The sequence below is a fragment of the Capra hircus genome, chromosome 14 (assembly GCF_001704415.2).
Source record: "Capra hircus breed San Clemente chromosome 14, ASM170441v1, whole genome shotgun sequence".
NCBI classification, from domain to species: domain Eukaryota; kingdom Metazoa; phylum Chordata; class Mammalia; order Artiodactyla; family Bovidae; genus Capra; species Capra hircus.
Window position 1 is genome coordinate 50,896,689 of NC_030821.1, and position 16,391 is coordinate 50,913,079.

Sequence of the window (16,391 nt, forward strand, 5' to 3'; positions counted from 1 at the left end):
GCTCCACAACAAGAGAAGCCACCACAATGAGAAGCCCAAGCACCTGAACTGAAGAGCAGCCCCCCTCTCTGCAACTAGAGAAAAGCCTGCACAGCAACGAAGACCCAGCACAGCCAAAAGTAAATAAAGTATCTTTTAAAAAAGATCACAGTCTAAATATTAAAAAACCCTTTAGTGAGCATAACTATATCAGAATATCTTTAGGCTAATTATTAACATGCAGTCTACATTTAGTACTCAGTGTCAATTATCAAATTGAGGACATCAAACAAGCTTGAATGAAATTTGCCTACCAGCTTTCAATCTCAACTCCCCCCAAAACCTACAACATATTTAATATATCAGAAAAGAAAATGAATAACAGAAAAGGAAAATGAACAACTACCACCACATCAGAAAAAAAAAAAAACCTTTGAACCTTAAATCAAAACTTTTATTAAAATTTATTTTAACCATTTAGAGATAATTCTGACTTACAAAAAAAGTAACAACAGGAATAGTACAGAGAATTCCTGTATATTATTTATCCATTCTCTGTTGCTTAAGATTTTGCACCTCTTGCTTTACCTCTGTGCACACAAGTTTGTCCTCTTTCCACAATTTTTTCTAAAGTTATTCACAGCATGAATTACATATATCAGTGCTCTTTACCCCTAAACATTTCAGTGTGTATTAAAATTATTTTCTTACATAATCTCAACATACTTGTCAATTTCAGTAACATTTTTTAATCTATTGTCCATGTTCCAACATTGTCACCTGATCTAATACTACCCACTACACCATATTTTTCTCTCTCTTCCATCTAGGATCCAGTCTAGGTTAGGTATACCATTTCACTGTTACGTCTCTTTACTCATCACTCTGCAACATTTCTACAACCTTACTGTCGTTTATGACACTAATATTTTGTAATACAGCCCACCAACCAACTACTCTTTTAACAGAACTGTCCTTATTTGGAGTCTGCCTAATGTTTCTTTGTGACTAAATTCAGGTTATGCATCATCAGAAAGAATATTACATAGGTGAAACGTCCATTACAAGTAGAAGCAGATAAATTTGTTATAATTTATCAGCTTCTACTTGTAATGGACATTGGAGCTCTGTTGGTTTGGGGGTATTATGCACAACAGTGCTACAAACAGCGAGAATATGTGCCCACATTTCTCTTGGATATATACCTGGGAGTAAGGATTCTAGATCGTAGAGCATGTGTAGCTTCAGTTTTAGCAGACAATACAAAGCTGTAATCCAAAGTTGTTATACCAACTTACATACCCACTAGCAGGTTATGAAGGGTGTAGCTGCTCCACATTCTAGCTAGTGGAGGTGATGAAATTCCAGTTGAGCTGTTTCAAATCCTAAATGATGATGCTGTGAAAGTGCTGCACTCAATATGCCAGCAAATTTGGAAAACTCAGAAGTGGCCACAGGACTGGAAAAGGTCAGTTTTCATTCCAATTCCAAAGAAAGGCAATGCCAAAGAATGCTCAAACTACCGCACAATTGCATTCATCTCACATGCTAGTCAAGTAATGCTCAAAATTCTCCAAGCCAGGCTTCAGCAATACGTGAACTGTGAACTTCCAGATGTTCAAGCTGGTTTTAGAAAAGGCAGAGGAACCAGAGATCAAATTGCCAACATCCGCTGGATCATCAAAAAAGTGAGAGAGTTCCAAAAAAACACCTATTTCTGCTTTATTGACTATGCCAAAGCCTCTGACTGTATGGATCACAATAAACTGTGGAAAATTCTGAAAGAGATGGGAATACCAGACCATCTTACCTGCCTCCTGAGAAACCTATATGCAAGTCAGGAAGCAACAGTTAGAAATGGACATGGAACAACAGACTGATTCCAAATAGGAAAAGGAGTACGTCAAGGCTGTATATTGTCACTGTGCTTATTTAACTTTCATGCAGAGTACATCATGAGAAACGCTGGACTGGAAGAAGCACGAGCTGGAATCAAGATTGCTGGGAAAAATATCAATAACCTCAGATATGCAGATGACACCACCCTTATGGCAGAAAGTGAAGGAGAACTAAAGGGCCTCTCGATGAAAGTGAAAGAGGAGAGTGAAAAAGTTGGCTTAAAGCTCAACATTCAGAAAATGAAGATCATGGCATCTGGTCCCATCACTTCATGGGAAATAGATGGGGAAACAGTGTCAGACTTTATTTTTTTGGGCTCTAAAATCACTGCAGACGGTGACTGCAGCCATGAAATTAAAAGACACTCACTCCTTGGAAGAAAAGTTATGACCAACCTAGATAGCATATTCAAAAGCAGAGACATTACTTTACCAACAAAGGTCAAGGCTGTGGTTTTTCCAGTGGTCATGTATGGATGTGAGAGTTGGACTGTGAAGAAGGTTGAGTGCCAAAGAATTGATGCTTTTGAACTGTGGTGTTGAAGAAGACTCTTGAGAGTCCCTTGGACTGCAAGGAGATCCAACCAGTCCATTCTAAAGGAGATCAGCCCTGGGTGTTCTTTGGAAGGAATAATGCTAAAGCTGAAACTCCAGTACTTTGGCCACCTCATGAGAAGAGTTGACTCATTGGAAAAGACTGATGCTGGGAGGAATTGTGGGCAGGAGAAGGGGAAGACAGAGGATGAGATGGCTGGATAGCATCACCGACTCGATGAACGTCTGAGTGAACTCCTGGAATTGGTGATAGACAGGGAGGCCTGGCGTGCTGCAATTCATGGGGTCGCAAAGACTTGGACACGACTGAGTGACTGAACTAAACTGAACTGATGTGTCCTAAAGGTGTCAACAATGACAGACACACGTTCACCTGCTCTTTACTAGTGATGTTACTTTTTATCACATGGTGGTCAAGACTGATCTCTGCACTACTGTTTCCTTATAAGTAATAAGCAGTCTATAAAATGGTATTTTTACACCATGCAAATATTCTGCTCCTAAACAAATTTCCAAGATTTAGCATCAACTGGTGATTCTTAACTGATCTAACCTTTGGTTCCTGATGCCTGCAAAATGCTAATTTTCCAATTTTATCACTCCCTGCATATATATTTATCAGTTGCCACTGATTTATTTTTCAGTTTATTGTAAGACTTCATGCAACGTTTTTGGTTTTTTTTCTATAAGTCCTGGATTTTTTAAATCCAAAATTGTTGGTTTTCTTGAGGAATAACTTACATGCCACACAACTCACTGATTTAAGTGAACAGAAGTTTTAGTAAGTAGTACAATTATCACCACAGTCATACTTTATAATGCTTCCATAACCCCAAAAAAGTTCTCTCATGCCCCTTTGCAATCTATCCTCACTCCCACCCCTGACTTGGGCATCAAAGATATGTTTTCTGTCTACTTTTCCCTAATCTTGAAATTTCATATAGATGTCTTTTTTATATGGTTTATTTCACTTAATGTAATGTTTCCAAGATTCATCCTTATAGTTGCATCTATCAGTAAGCAGTTGTTTTTTTACTACGGTGTGTGTTCAGTCACTCAGTTGTGTCCAACTCTCTGCAACCCTATGAACTGTGTGGCCTGCCAAGCTCCTCTGTCCATGGGATTTCTTAGACAAGAACACTGGAGTGGGTTGCCATTTCCTCCTCCAGGGGATCTTCCCAACCCAGGGATCAAACCCACGTCTCCGGTGTCTCCTGCGTGGCAAGCAGATAGCATCCAATTATATGGAAATGTTTTTTATCTATTCATACCTTGGTAGACATTTGAGTTGTTTCCATTTGAAAGCTTGCTTAAGAATAACGCTATGAATATCTGTATAGAGGTTTCTATGTGCTTTCAACTCTGTTCTATAAATACCTAGGAGCGGAATTGCTGAGTCATCTGTAACTCTGCTTTAACATTTTGAGAAACTGTTCCCCTCATTCCAACCAGCAGTGTACGAGAGTTGCAATTGCTATATATCCTCGCTAACGCTTGGTACGTTCAGTCTTTTCAACAGTCATTCTAGTGGGTATGTTGGGCTCCCCTGGTGGCTCAGCAGGTAAAGAATCTGCCTGAAATGCAATAGACCCAGGTTCTATCTCTGGGTTGGGAAGATCCCCTAAAGAAGGGAACAGCTACCCACTCCAGTATTCTGGCCTGGATAATTCCATGGACTGTATAGTCCATGGGATCACAAAGAGTCACACACGACTGAGCAACTTGCACTTCACTAGTGGGTATGTTAAAGTTTCTCATTGTGGCTTTAATTTGCATTTCTCTAATGACTATGATGTTGAACATCTTTTCACATCCTTATTCACATATCGATATAAATAACCATTGGCCCAAAGTCTTCAAATCTTCAGGCCCATTTTTAAAATGAAATTGTTTTCTTATTGAGATGCAATAAACAAGCAAAAAATACTTTTATATAAGCTAGATACAAGTCCTTCATCGAACACGTTTTGTAAATATTTTCTCCCAGTCCGCAGTTTGTTTTCAAATTCTCTTAATGTCTTTTTTTAATACTTTATTTTTTACAGCAGTTTTAGGTTCACAGCAAAATGGAGCATAAGGTACAGGTTTCCCTTACATCTTCTGCCCTGACTCATGTAGTCTCTCATCCATTATCAATATCTGCTACCGGAATGGCACAAGTTACAACTGATGAATCTATACTGACACATAATATCACTTTCAGTCCATAGTTTACATCAGGGTTCATTCTTGGTGCTGTGCATTCTATGGGTCTGGACACATGTACAATGCTATGGATCTACCTTTACTGTATCACACAGAGTAGTTTCACTGCCCTAAAGTGCTCTGTATTCCACCTTTTCATTTCTCCCTCCCCTCTAGCCACTGTCAATCGCTGATCTTTTTACTGTCTCCATAGTTCTGCCTTTTCCAGAATGTCATATGGTTGTAAACACACAGTATGTAGCCTATTCAGATTGGCTTCCTTCACTTACTATTACATACTACTAAGGTTTCTCATCGGAGAAGGCAATGGCACCCCACTCCAGTACTCTTGCCTGGAAAATCCCATGGACGGAGGAGCCTGGTAGGGTCGTGAAGGGTTGGACACAACTGAGCGACTTCACTTTGACTTTTCACTTTCATGCGTTGGAGAAGGAAATGGTTTCTCATTGTCTTCTTATGGCTTTTTAGCTCATTTCTTTATAGCACTGAAAAGTATTCCAGTGTCAGGATGTACCACAGTTTTATCCATTCCTTCACCCCACACTGAAGGCTAGCATGGTTGCTTTCAGATTTTGACAATTATAAATAAAGCAGCTATAAACACGTGCAATGATGTCTTCCAACCAGCAAACGTTTTTAAATTTTATGAAGTCTAATTTATCTATTTATCAACAATTTTTAATCAATTGTTTGTGCCTTTTGCATCATATGTAAGAAACTTTTGCCTAACCTAACAAATATTTTCTTCTATGTTTCCAAATCCTAAATGATGATGCCGTTAAAGTGCTGCACTCAGTATGCCAGCACTCATGATACCAGCAAATTTGGAAAAATCAGAATGGCCACAGGACTGGAAAGGTCAGTCTTCACTCCAACCCCAAAGAAAGGCAATACCGAAGAATGTTCAAATTACTTTACAACTGCACTCATTTCACATGTTAGAAAGATTATGCTCAAAATCCTTCAAGCTAGGTTTCAACAGTATGTGAATGGAGAACTTTTACAGATGTACAAGCCAGATTTAGGAAAGGCAGAGAAACAAGAAACCAAATTGCCAATATATGCTGAATCATAGAAAAACCAAAGTAATTCCAAAAAACAACTACACTGCTTCACTGACTATACTAAAGCCTTTGACTGTGTGGATCACAACAAAGTATGGAATATTCTTAAAGAGATGGGAATACCAGACCACCTTACTTGCCACCTGAGAAATCTGTATGCAGGTCAAGAAGCAACAGGGAAGCCTGGTGTGCAGCAATTCATGGGGTCACAAAGAGTCGGACATAACTTAGTGACTGAACAACGATGTTTTCTTTTAGAAGTTTTATAACCACCTATCTTACATGTATTATTTCTTACATCTTATACCCATGATCCATTTCAAATGTTTAAGGTAAGGGTCATCAATGTTCAACTGTCTGCATCTGGATATAAATTCCAGCACCAGTTTTTGAAACAACTATCTTTTTCTCACTGAAACTAATTTATTTTTAAATAAATCCTTGAAAAAATCCACAAAAATTAATGACTAATTCAATGTCTGGCAAGAAAGGAGCCAGTGATAACTGAAGTTTTAAGTCCTGAAAACTAAACATTAATAGACTCCTGGACAGAAATAAGTCAGAAGAAGCTGAGTAGTTTGGCAAGGTTTGGTTTCACTGTGTTAAGTTACAGTTAGTCACTGATGATGACCAACTAGCTCATGGAAATTTCCAACAGATTCAAGAGGACCACATTAGAAATCTTTGTTTAAAAGTTAATAATTTTAAAGACAATAGCTGAAGATCTGGAAAATTAAGGCAGACAGGTACAAAAGATGATCCAGAACTAAATGATAGGAATGTTCATTTGAGGTGGTAACAGAAGAATTGAAGCTGGGGTGTTGGGGTGGGGAGTACAAAGAAGGAATAATTAACAGAGGATACAAAGCAAAACCCAGTCAATGTAATTTACAGAAGAAAAAAAATGAGAAAAAAATGTAGTAAACAATATTAAATGCAAGAGAGCTAACCAAAAAGGCATCCACAAAATTTAATGTTTGGAAAGTGAAAGTCATTCAGTCGTGTCCAACTCTTTGCAACGCCATGCACTGTACAGTCCATGGAATTCTCCAGTCCATGGAATTCTGAGTGAGTAGCTTTTCCCTTCTCCAGGGGATCTTCCCAACCCAGGGATCAAACCCAGGTCTCCCCATTGCAGGCAGATTCTTTACCAGCTGAGCCACCAGGGAAGCACTTAATGTTTGGAGGACAATAATAATTTGAAGAAATGTAGAAAAGCAAGTTTTACCTAAAAGAAGTATGTTGAAATTTATATTTAGTTAAGTAGTACATAATGTGAACTTCATTTTATTATTTACTTCCAAAAAGAACACTGATTTCAAAATGTGGCCTTAGCAAAATATATTGCAAACCAAGAAGAGTTAAGTGCAGTTTTTCACAAAAGAGCTTTTCCTAATAAAAATTCAAAACAGTTCAACAGCAAACAGTAGTTTCAAGTGAAAAAGTCACTTTTTAAAACTTCCTAGTTTTCTTAAGTATTTTATATCTGAAAAAATAAAAAATAATGATGGGAGAATACATACATAATAATATAATTTGCTATACGATTTTATAAAGAATTTAAGCAGAAATGTCTTTAAATCTAAAAACAAAAACCGTTTAACAGGCCTCTTTCACTCTGTTAAAGAGTTAATTAAGGTCTCTTAATAATTATCAGTTTAACATGCTCATTTCTTAATTCTAACCAAACCTTGAATCTATAAATAAGTGGATTTCTCTTTATTACAATAACATCAATTATAAATTCTAGAACTGATTTCACTGAACAGCTATCATAGCAATAAACATTTCTAAGCAGTGGTAGTGAGTATAAAACGTATCAGTACCTTAGCTGGGACTTCCTTGGTGTCCAGTGGCTAAGACTCAGCCCTCCCAATGCAGGAGGCTCAGGTTCAGTCTCTGGTCAGGAAATTAGATTCCACTTGCTGCAACTAACTAAGAGTTCACATGCCCCTAAGACAAGACGCAGCCAAAATGAATAAATAGGTAAATATTTTTTTAAAGATGCCATAGTTAAAATATAAAATTTAGCAGATATAAGTACATGTTTAATTATCTCTAATTTTGCCCTGCTGTCTAACCTGATTAGAGTATAACATCTCAAATACTATATCGAAGAGTCAAAAATACTAGTAAGCATTCTTCTGGTAATACCCTCCAAAGAACACCATGCACATTACTATAGTTAAACTAACTGGGTTTATTACTCATCAAATTGAGGGATGTCAATGCCACCATGGAGAACTCAGGAGTATCTTATTAAGAAGGTGTTAACAATTATACAGTGGAAGTAAGAAATAGATTTAAGGGACTAGATCTGATAAACAGAATGCCTGATGAACTATGGACAGAGGTTTGTGACACTGTACTAGAGACAGGAAGCAAGACCACACCCAAGAAAAAGAAATGCAAAACAGTAAAACGGCTGTCTGAGGATGCCTTACAAATAGCTGTGAAAAGGAGAGAAGCCAAAAGCAAAGGAGAAAAGGAAAGATATACCCATCTGAATGCAGAGTTCCAAAGAACAGCAAGGAGAGGTAAGAAAGCCTTCCTCAGTGATCAGTGCAAAGAAATAGAGGAAAACAATAGAATGGGGAAGACTAGAGATCTCTTCAAGAAATCAGAGATACCAAGGGACCATTTCATGCAAAGATGGGTTCAATAAAGGACAGAAATGGTATGGACCTAACAGACGCAGAAGAGAAGAAGAAGAGGTGGCAAGAATACACAAAAGAACTGTACAAGAAAGAATTCACGACCCAGATAATCACGACGGTGTAATCACTCACCTAGAGTCAGACATCCTGGAATGTGAAGTCAAGCGGGCCTTAGAAAACATCACTATGAACAAAGCTAGTGGAGGTGATGGAATCCCAGTTCAGCTATTTCAAATCCTAAAAGATGATGCTGTGAAAGTGCTGCACTCAATATGCCAGCAAATTTGGAAAACTCAGCAGTGGCCACAGGACTGGAAAAGGTCAGTTTTCATTCCAATTCCAAAGAAAGGCAATACCAAAGAATGCTCAAACTACCGCATATTTGCACTCATCTCACATGCTCAAAATTCTCCAAGCCAAAATTCAACAGTACGTGAACCATGAACTTCCAGATGTTCAAGCTGGTTTTAGAAAAGGCAGAGGAACCAGAGATCAAATTGCTAACATCTGCTGGATCATCAAAAAAGCAAGAGAATTCCAGGAAAACATCTATTTCTGCTTTATTGACTATGCCAAAGCTTTTGACTGTATGGATCACAATAAACTGTGGAAAATTCTGAAAGAGGTGGGACTACTAGACCACCTGACCTGCCTCTTGAGAAATCTGTATGTAGATAAGGAAGCAACAGTTAGAACTGGACATGGAACAACGGACTGGTTCCAAATAGGAAAAGGAGTACATCAAGGCCGTATATTGTCACTGTGCTTATTTAACTTATATGCAAAGTACATCATGAGAAACACTGGGCTAGATGAAACACAAGCTGGAATCAAGATTGCCGGGAGAAATATCAATAACCTCAGATATGCAGATGACACCATCCTTTTGGCAGAAAGTGAAGAACTAAAGAGCCTCTTGATGAAAGTGAAAGACGAGAGTGAAAAAGTTGTCTTAAAGGTCAACATTCAGAAAACGAAGATCATGGCATCTGATTCCATCACTTCATGGGAAATAGATGGGAAAACAGTGGAAACAGTGAGAGACTTTATCTTTTTAGGCTCCAAAATCACTGCAGATGGTGACTGCAGCCATGAAATTAAAAGACGCTTACTCCTTGGAAGAAAAGTTATGACCAACCTAGACAGCATATTCAAAAGCAGAGACATTACTTTGCCAACAAAGGTTGGTCTAGTCAAAGCTATGGTTTTTCCAATAGTCATGTATGGATGTGAGAGTTGGAATATAAAGAAAGCTGAGAGCCGAAGAATTGATGCTTTTGAACTGTGGTGTTGGAGAAGACTCTTGAGGGTCCCTTGGACTGCAAGGAGATCCAACCAGTCCATCCTAAAGGAGATCAGTCCTGAACATTCACTGGAAGGACTCATGCTAAGCTGAAACTCCAATACTTTGGCCACCTGATACGAAGAACTAACACATTTCAAAAGACCCTGTTGCTGGGAAAGATTGGAGGCAGGAGGAGAAGGGGATGACAGAAGATAAGATGGTTGGATGGTATCACTGACTTTAACAGACATGAGTTCAAGTAAACTCTGGGAGTTGGTGATGAACAGGGAGGAGTGGCGTGCTGCAGTCCATGGGGTCGCAGAGAGTCGGACACAACCGATGGACTGAACTGAACTAAAGAAAGAGTCATAGGTTGGGCTTGTATTGGTTGATTTGGGGGAGGGCTTCAGGAAGGTGTTAGTGGTAAAGAATCCACCCACTTCTTTCTTGTAGGAGATGGAAGAGATACGGGTTCAATCCCTGGGTCAGGAAGATCCCCTGGAGGAGGAAATGGCAACCCACTCCTACCAGGGTCCAGCCCCAGTTGGATCCAGGGCATCCTCAGGGGGACAGCGTCAGTGACCTAAACAAATAATTTATTTAGAGATATGGAAAGAGATAAAGAAGGGAATATAGCAGTTAGGAAAATATAGGAGAGAAAGAGGCTGATACTCCTTGGTTTACGCAGAAAGCCAATAAAGCCTCAGACAAAAGACTTGTTCTGTTCACATAGGCAATAGGCGCCCACTTGAATAGCGGAGGGTGCCCTGCCTTGGGCTCCCTCCCATGTGGGTCTTAGAAGCCCAAGCAGGAAAGTAAACTCAGAGGGCCTCTACGCCCCAGGGAGTCAGCCTGAAAAGAAGATAAAGGAAGAAACAAAGAAAGACACAGGGAGACCAAGCTTGAGTAAGCAAGGCCCAAACTTTATTTTCCAGGAAAGCTTATATACCTTGAGTTGTACATTGAAAATAATGGAAGACGCATAGTCATGCAGGGTCAGCAGTCCGATATACAAAGATCTTGGGTGATTTACATCATCTTCTGGCCAGGGCGCCTGCTAACATCTTATGACCCTTTTTGATAATGATTAGTCAGCCAGAAAACTCATTTTCTCCAAAGGCGATTTTTCTAAAGTCAGGCGCCACCCTCCGAAAGCACTAGATAAGGTTGCATTCCTTTAGGGTAAAGGTGAAGTGGGCTATAGCATGGGAGGAATTTATGAACTCAAGGTCTAATGTAGTTAAATCAAAGGACATTGTTCACAAGCTTTAGAGAAAAGCGGTCGGGGATAGACCCCCGTTAACGTCAGAAGTGTTGGTGAGAGGCATGATAGAGTAAAACAGACAAGATTCTGATTTTGGGGTAGATGCTCGAGGGTTCAGGGGGGTCCCTCAAGGCCTGATCTTGCCTTTGCCCGTCAGGTCTCTTCCTCAGGACCTTTGCCATGGGTGTGATCTCCCATGCTGGCTCCCAGCACACTCTAGTACTCTTGCCTGGGAAACCCCATGGGCAGAAGAGCCTGGAAGGTTATAGTCCATGGAGTCACAAAGAGTCAAACATGACTGAGCACACACTAGCTAGCTAGCTTAAGGAAGCAGAGCTTTGCTCAGTACTAAATGCTGTCAGGCTGCTGCTGCTAAGTCGCTTCAGTTGTGTCCGACTCTGTGCAAGCCCATAGATGGCAGCCCATCGACTCTGTGCGACCCCATAGACAGCAGCCTACCAGGCTCCCCCGTCCCTGGGATTCTCCAGGCAAGAACACTGGAGTGGGTTGCCATTTCCTTCTCCAATGCGTGAAAGTGAAGTCGCTCAGTTGAGTCCGACTCCTATCAACCCCATGGACTTCAGCCTACCAGGCTCCTCCGTCCATGGGATTCTCCAGGCAAGAGTACTGGAGTGGGTTGCCACTGCCTTCTCCATGCTGTCAGGAAGTGAGCATAATTCTATGATTGGACATCTTAATAAATCTTACCCACAGGGAGGCTAAAGATGTAACTAGTAGAGCAGCAGCAATCATTACCAACTGGGAGTTATTTCGTGGCTGGGACAACATTCTTGTTTCATCTGTGTTTGGACATGATGGTGGAGTAGTACTGTTTTTCACTTGCTCTACCATGGACACAGAGCAGCTCTGTCTGATATTGATGTTCTGTGCAACTGCATATCTTCAACAGAAAAACACCAAGTCTAAGCAGTATTGTCAGGCCAGTTTCTAGCAACACCAAGCCCTTGGTTACATACCAGCCTCTAGCTGTCATGGCCATTTTTCTCCTTCTCACTCCTAAAAACATGTGACAACTTACATAAAACATATTTCAACTAAAAATTTATTCAAGAATTACTTAATGAATCACAGAGACTGAATTAGTGGATACAGTCTAAGTACAAAATAGAGTAAAAAAGGTTTACAATTTTAAGATTAAGTTATAAGGAAGATCAACCTAAGGAAATCTAAGTGGGATTCTTCATTCTTTCTTCACTCAACAATGTAAGATCATTCCCACTTTTCCCGAGATATTACCAGTTTTTCTCCCCAGTAGCTGTATATATAGTATGTAGATGATAAACAGTTTTCAGAAAATCAGTTTAAGTGAAAGACATGGATTTGAAACCAATTCTATCCCTAATTGACTCTATGTGATTGACCTCAATGAGTTCTTTCTCTGTCCCTCTGTTTCCTCACCTGTAAAGTGGAACTACCTACTCCTGGAGTTGCTATGAAGAAAAAATGAAATGATTCAGTACATACAAACTGTATGGTACCTTTGACACATAGAAATCAATAACCAGGGACTTCCCTGGTGGTCCAATGACTGAGAATCCGCCCTGCAATGCAGGGGAACGTGGGTTTCATCCCTGGTTGAGGAACTAAGATCCCACATGCTGTGAAGCAACTAAGCCTGCGTGCAACTACCAAACCCACGTGCTCCAGAGCCTGTATGCCACAAATAGAGCATCCAGGCACCCCAACAAAAGATTTCACATGACTCTAAAGGATTCTGCATGCCACAATTAAGACCCAACACAGCCTAATTAATTAAATAAATCAACAAATCACAACTGTTTTATTAATTCTCATTGTATCTTCATAGTCTTTGTACACATGTATCAGTACTCATCCAAAGTATACTGGGATTCGTATCACCAACAAAGGATACTTATTTATCATAATCCAAATCAACATCTTTAAATTTTAAACACAGGCCCTTCATGCTTATTATATAGATAGTAATATAAGCTGACCAGAAACATATTCATTCTGAAAAACCTGAGTCAATCCAAAAAACAGAGAAACCAGAAAGAACTGAGTATGCCTGACACCTTCTCCCAATCTCATAACCACAAAGGGAAGGGAAAATACTGTTCCCATCCTTTCTCTCTGGTGAAGTGCAAATTTCCACACTTCTATGGGAGTATTAGGAAGGGAAAGTAACTCCGACCCCAAAGGAGGACACTGTTCTAGATGCTAGGGGAATGAAAAGTGTACTATATGATCCTTGCCCTCAAATTTGGGGACATTATGTCTCCTGCCACACTGGCTCAGTCTAGCCAGACTAGGGTTGACGTGAGGTACCCATCCATAAAGGATCCAATAGTGGTATCAAGAAAACAATCTGAATACGTCTGGAATTCAGAGCAGAGTCCATGTTAGTAAAAAAGGGTTAGTAGTTTTTTAAATGATTTTTAAAGCTATAAAAGAAGAGGTTGTCAGGAAAAAAGAGACCCTAGTGCAAGAGAACAGAATAGCGAGGAGTGATTATATATGGGTGTGGGGTTCAGGAGGGAGCCTGTGAAAAAGCCTTAAAAGATAAAAGGAGTTCTGAGCTGAACCAAGACAATGTTTTTCATTTCCTATCCAGGTGAAGATCTTTCCAGGTGCTAAATCTTTTTCTTCTGGCAGACGACACCCACATGAATAACTTCCAAGGGTGTATCTAAACTTTGACAAATCTCTTTAAATATTTCTAAGAAGTAAATACCACGTTACTGGAAAGAGAAAGGAAACTGAGGATTAGGATAGAAAGAGCACACAAATTTATAAAGGCACAACTAAGTCTGTTAGTAACTGTTAATAATACGTCATTAATGCTAAGAACAGTAACATAAATTAGATAAACTTTTGGTTATGCAAAACTTCCAAAACATTTATTCAAACACTTTTGTCTCCCACTCAGGAAAGCAGTCAGAAGTTAAGTCAGAAAGATGTTAAAGGATAATCTGCAATCTGCTCAAAGTCTATAACAGTTAATCAGGTTAAGTCTAAAAACTTCATTTGAGAAATGCACTCAAAGCACCCTTTCTTTTCCCCAAATTTTTAAATTTATTTCAAAGTTAAACCCAAGACACACTGATTTCATTGGAGATCCACAGAGAAATGTTTTTCTAGGCTGACCACCTGCTTCCCCTAGTCTTCCCCAACAGAGAATGTGCATGCTAATTACTTTCATTCTACAATCACTGCTGTCCCATCACTACCCAGCATCACCTGAACTGTGTGTGGTATTCTGAATGTTCTTAGTTATACCCTAATTTCACTAACTGCAAAAGATTTTCTGGGTTAACCTGTCACTTGAATTTTCTGGCTACTTTTGAGATGAAGTCCAAAGAACTCTTAAATGATTCTCCAATGGGGGTGGGGGGAGATGTTATTTCATAGTATAGGTATTAGCAATAGAGCACCTGGAGCTGTGCTGATCCCATCTGCCATCACTAGAAGACAACCTGTGAAACCAAAGAAACATCTGATGCAACAGCCAACTAAGTGACTCAAAACTGGAGGTTTAATTTAAACAAAAAACTAGAGGGAAAAAGCAATCCTAGAGGAACTCATTCTAAGCAATCCATCATTATGCCTGTGTGTGTGTGTGTGTGTGTGGGTGGGTGGGTGGAAGGCACAACCAGATCCACTCAGTGAAAGCACCCTTTTTCAATTTATCCTATCTAAACCACCTGCTCCCTTTCACCAGGTTATCTGTACTGCGTGCCTGGGTGCTAAGTTACTTCAGTCGTGTCCGACTCTGTGCGACCCTATGGACTGTAGACCTTCAGGATCCTCTGTCCATGGGGTTCTCCAGGCAAGAATGCTGGAGTGGGTTGCCAAGCCCTCCTCCAGGGGATCTTCCCAACACAGGGACCAAACCCTCCTCTCTTAGGCCTGCACTGGCAGGAGGGGTTCTTTACCACTAGCACCACGTGCGAGGAAGACTCAAAATTTCATCCCTGGGGAGCACTTCAGCATACACTTAACCATCAGAAAATCAGTGCACTCCTAGCAAGAAGAAATATGCAGAAAAGAAAGCAACATTTTATGGGTTACCATAGGATTCCTTTTTGCTTATGAATATGACAAGCCATTCTTTCATATAAAGTTGAACACCGTCTGTGAGGATAATTGGCTTTTTACAAACTCATATTGGTTACTATTAGACTCCTGCATTTCCCAAGGTGTTTGGAATCAAGGTAGTGGTTTACTATAGAAATTAGTCTTCCCAGAAACCCAAGCTAAACTTCATCCTATAATCTTGAGACCCAGCTTCTCTCAAAGGATGAATCCCAGTGCTAAGTTATTGCAAACGTGATTCCAATCGCAGGTAACTATCCTAAAATCAAGGCAATTAGAAACAACAGGTTCAAGCTCAAGGAGCCCGGGAAAAACTGGCTAATAATAGCGCCGACTCACAGGGCTGTGGGAATCCAATTTTACTTGCAAAGCACTGAGAAACAGCGCTGGGACACAAACACTCGATAAACGTTAACCATTAACCAGCCCCGAGTGAAAGGAATGGTGCTTCGACAGGCACTGGCGAGCAGCGGAGAGCGGCGGCACGAGAACCGAGGCGCAGCTGGCCTCCGGGCGCCGGCGCCGTGGGTGGCAGTCTCCTCGGGAAGCGTCAACGCGTTGTCAGGCAACCGGGTCTCAACAGCACCCGGGGCGGCGGCGGTGGGAGCTGCGGCCTGGAGTCCAGACCGCGTAACCAAGGCACCGCCCCGGCTGCGGGACCCTCACGCACAGGGCAACCCGGGCACCGAGCACCGCCCCCAGCCACGCTGCAGCGAGACCCCAGAGAGGTCCGGGACCCCTGGGCCCGCAGCTGCTAGACTCCCCCCAGCCCGGCGGCCACGAGACCCCAGTACGCAGGGAACCCCACCCCAATCCAGGTAACCCCAGGACTTCGGTCCCCAGCGAGGCCCTCAGCCGCGAACCCAGCCCCGCGAACCTCAAGCCCGGCCACCCCCTGACAGGCCCGCTCCCCACCGCGGCCGACGGACGCTTACTCAGGTAAGCGGTCTGGCGTCGGGGAACAGCACAGCGTTCTAGCTAGGCTCTATGCCGCGGTCCGAAGAAGCGACGGCGGCCGCCCAGCGCGGGAACGGTGTGACAAGCCGCCCGGGCTCCGCCTCTCGGGCCGAACCCTCCGCCCGCCCTTCGCCAACCGCCCTGGCGTGGCCCCACCCCACTACGGCCGCGGGGCAGAGGCTCGCGGCCGAGGGCGCCCCCTGCCGCCCCGGAGGCCGCATGGACGCCCGGCGGTTCGCAGGGCTCGCCCGTATCTGGGCTGGGACTCCGCCTGAGCCTGTTCAACTGCGGGAGCCACTTTCCCAGGCTAAACTGATTCTGCCCACTTTAAACCTTCCAAGCCCTAACTGGCCTCTGTTCAGAGCCTGGCGGAGATGGGTGGGGGGAGCCTGGAGGGGTTAGACGGGGGAAAAGGCAAGGGTTGGTAGAGAAAAACTGTTGGCACACCTC

General features: G+C 41.7%; 1 protein-coding gene across 9 annotated transcripts in view; it reads right to left on the bottom strand.

Moving 5' to 3' along the window:
- Nucleotides 1-16,073, bottom strand: part of CSPP1 (centrosome and spindle pole associated protein 1) — a 113,738-nt gene extending 97,665 nt beyond the window's left edge. For 8 of the 9 annotated variants that reach the window (XM_018058438.1, XM_018058441.1, XM_018058439.1 and 5 more), the window contains exon 1: nt 15,920-16,073. The gene's annotated coding sequence lies outside the window, so the exon portion shown is untranslated. Of the gene's footprint in view, nt 1-7,527; nt 7,563-15,919 lie in introns of those variants that run through there. The other variant, XM_005689039.3, reaches the window with a different exon arrangement.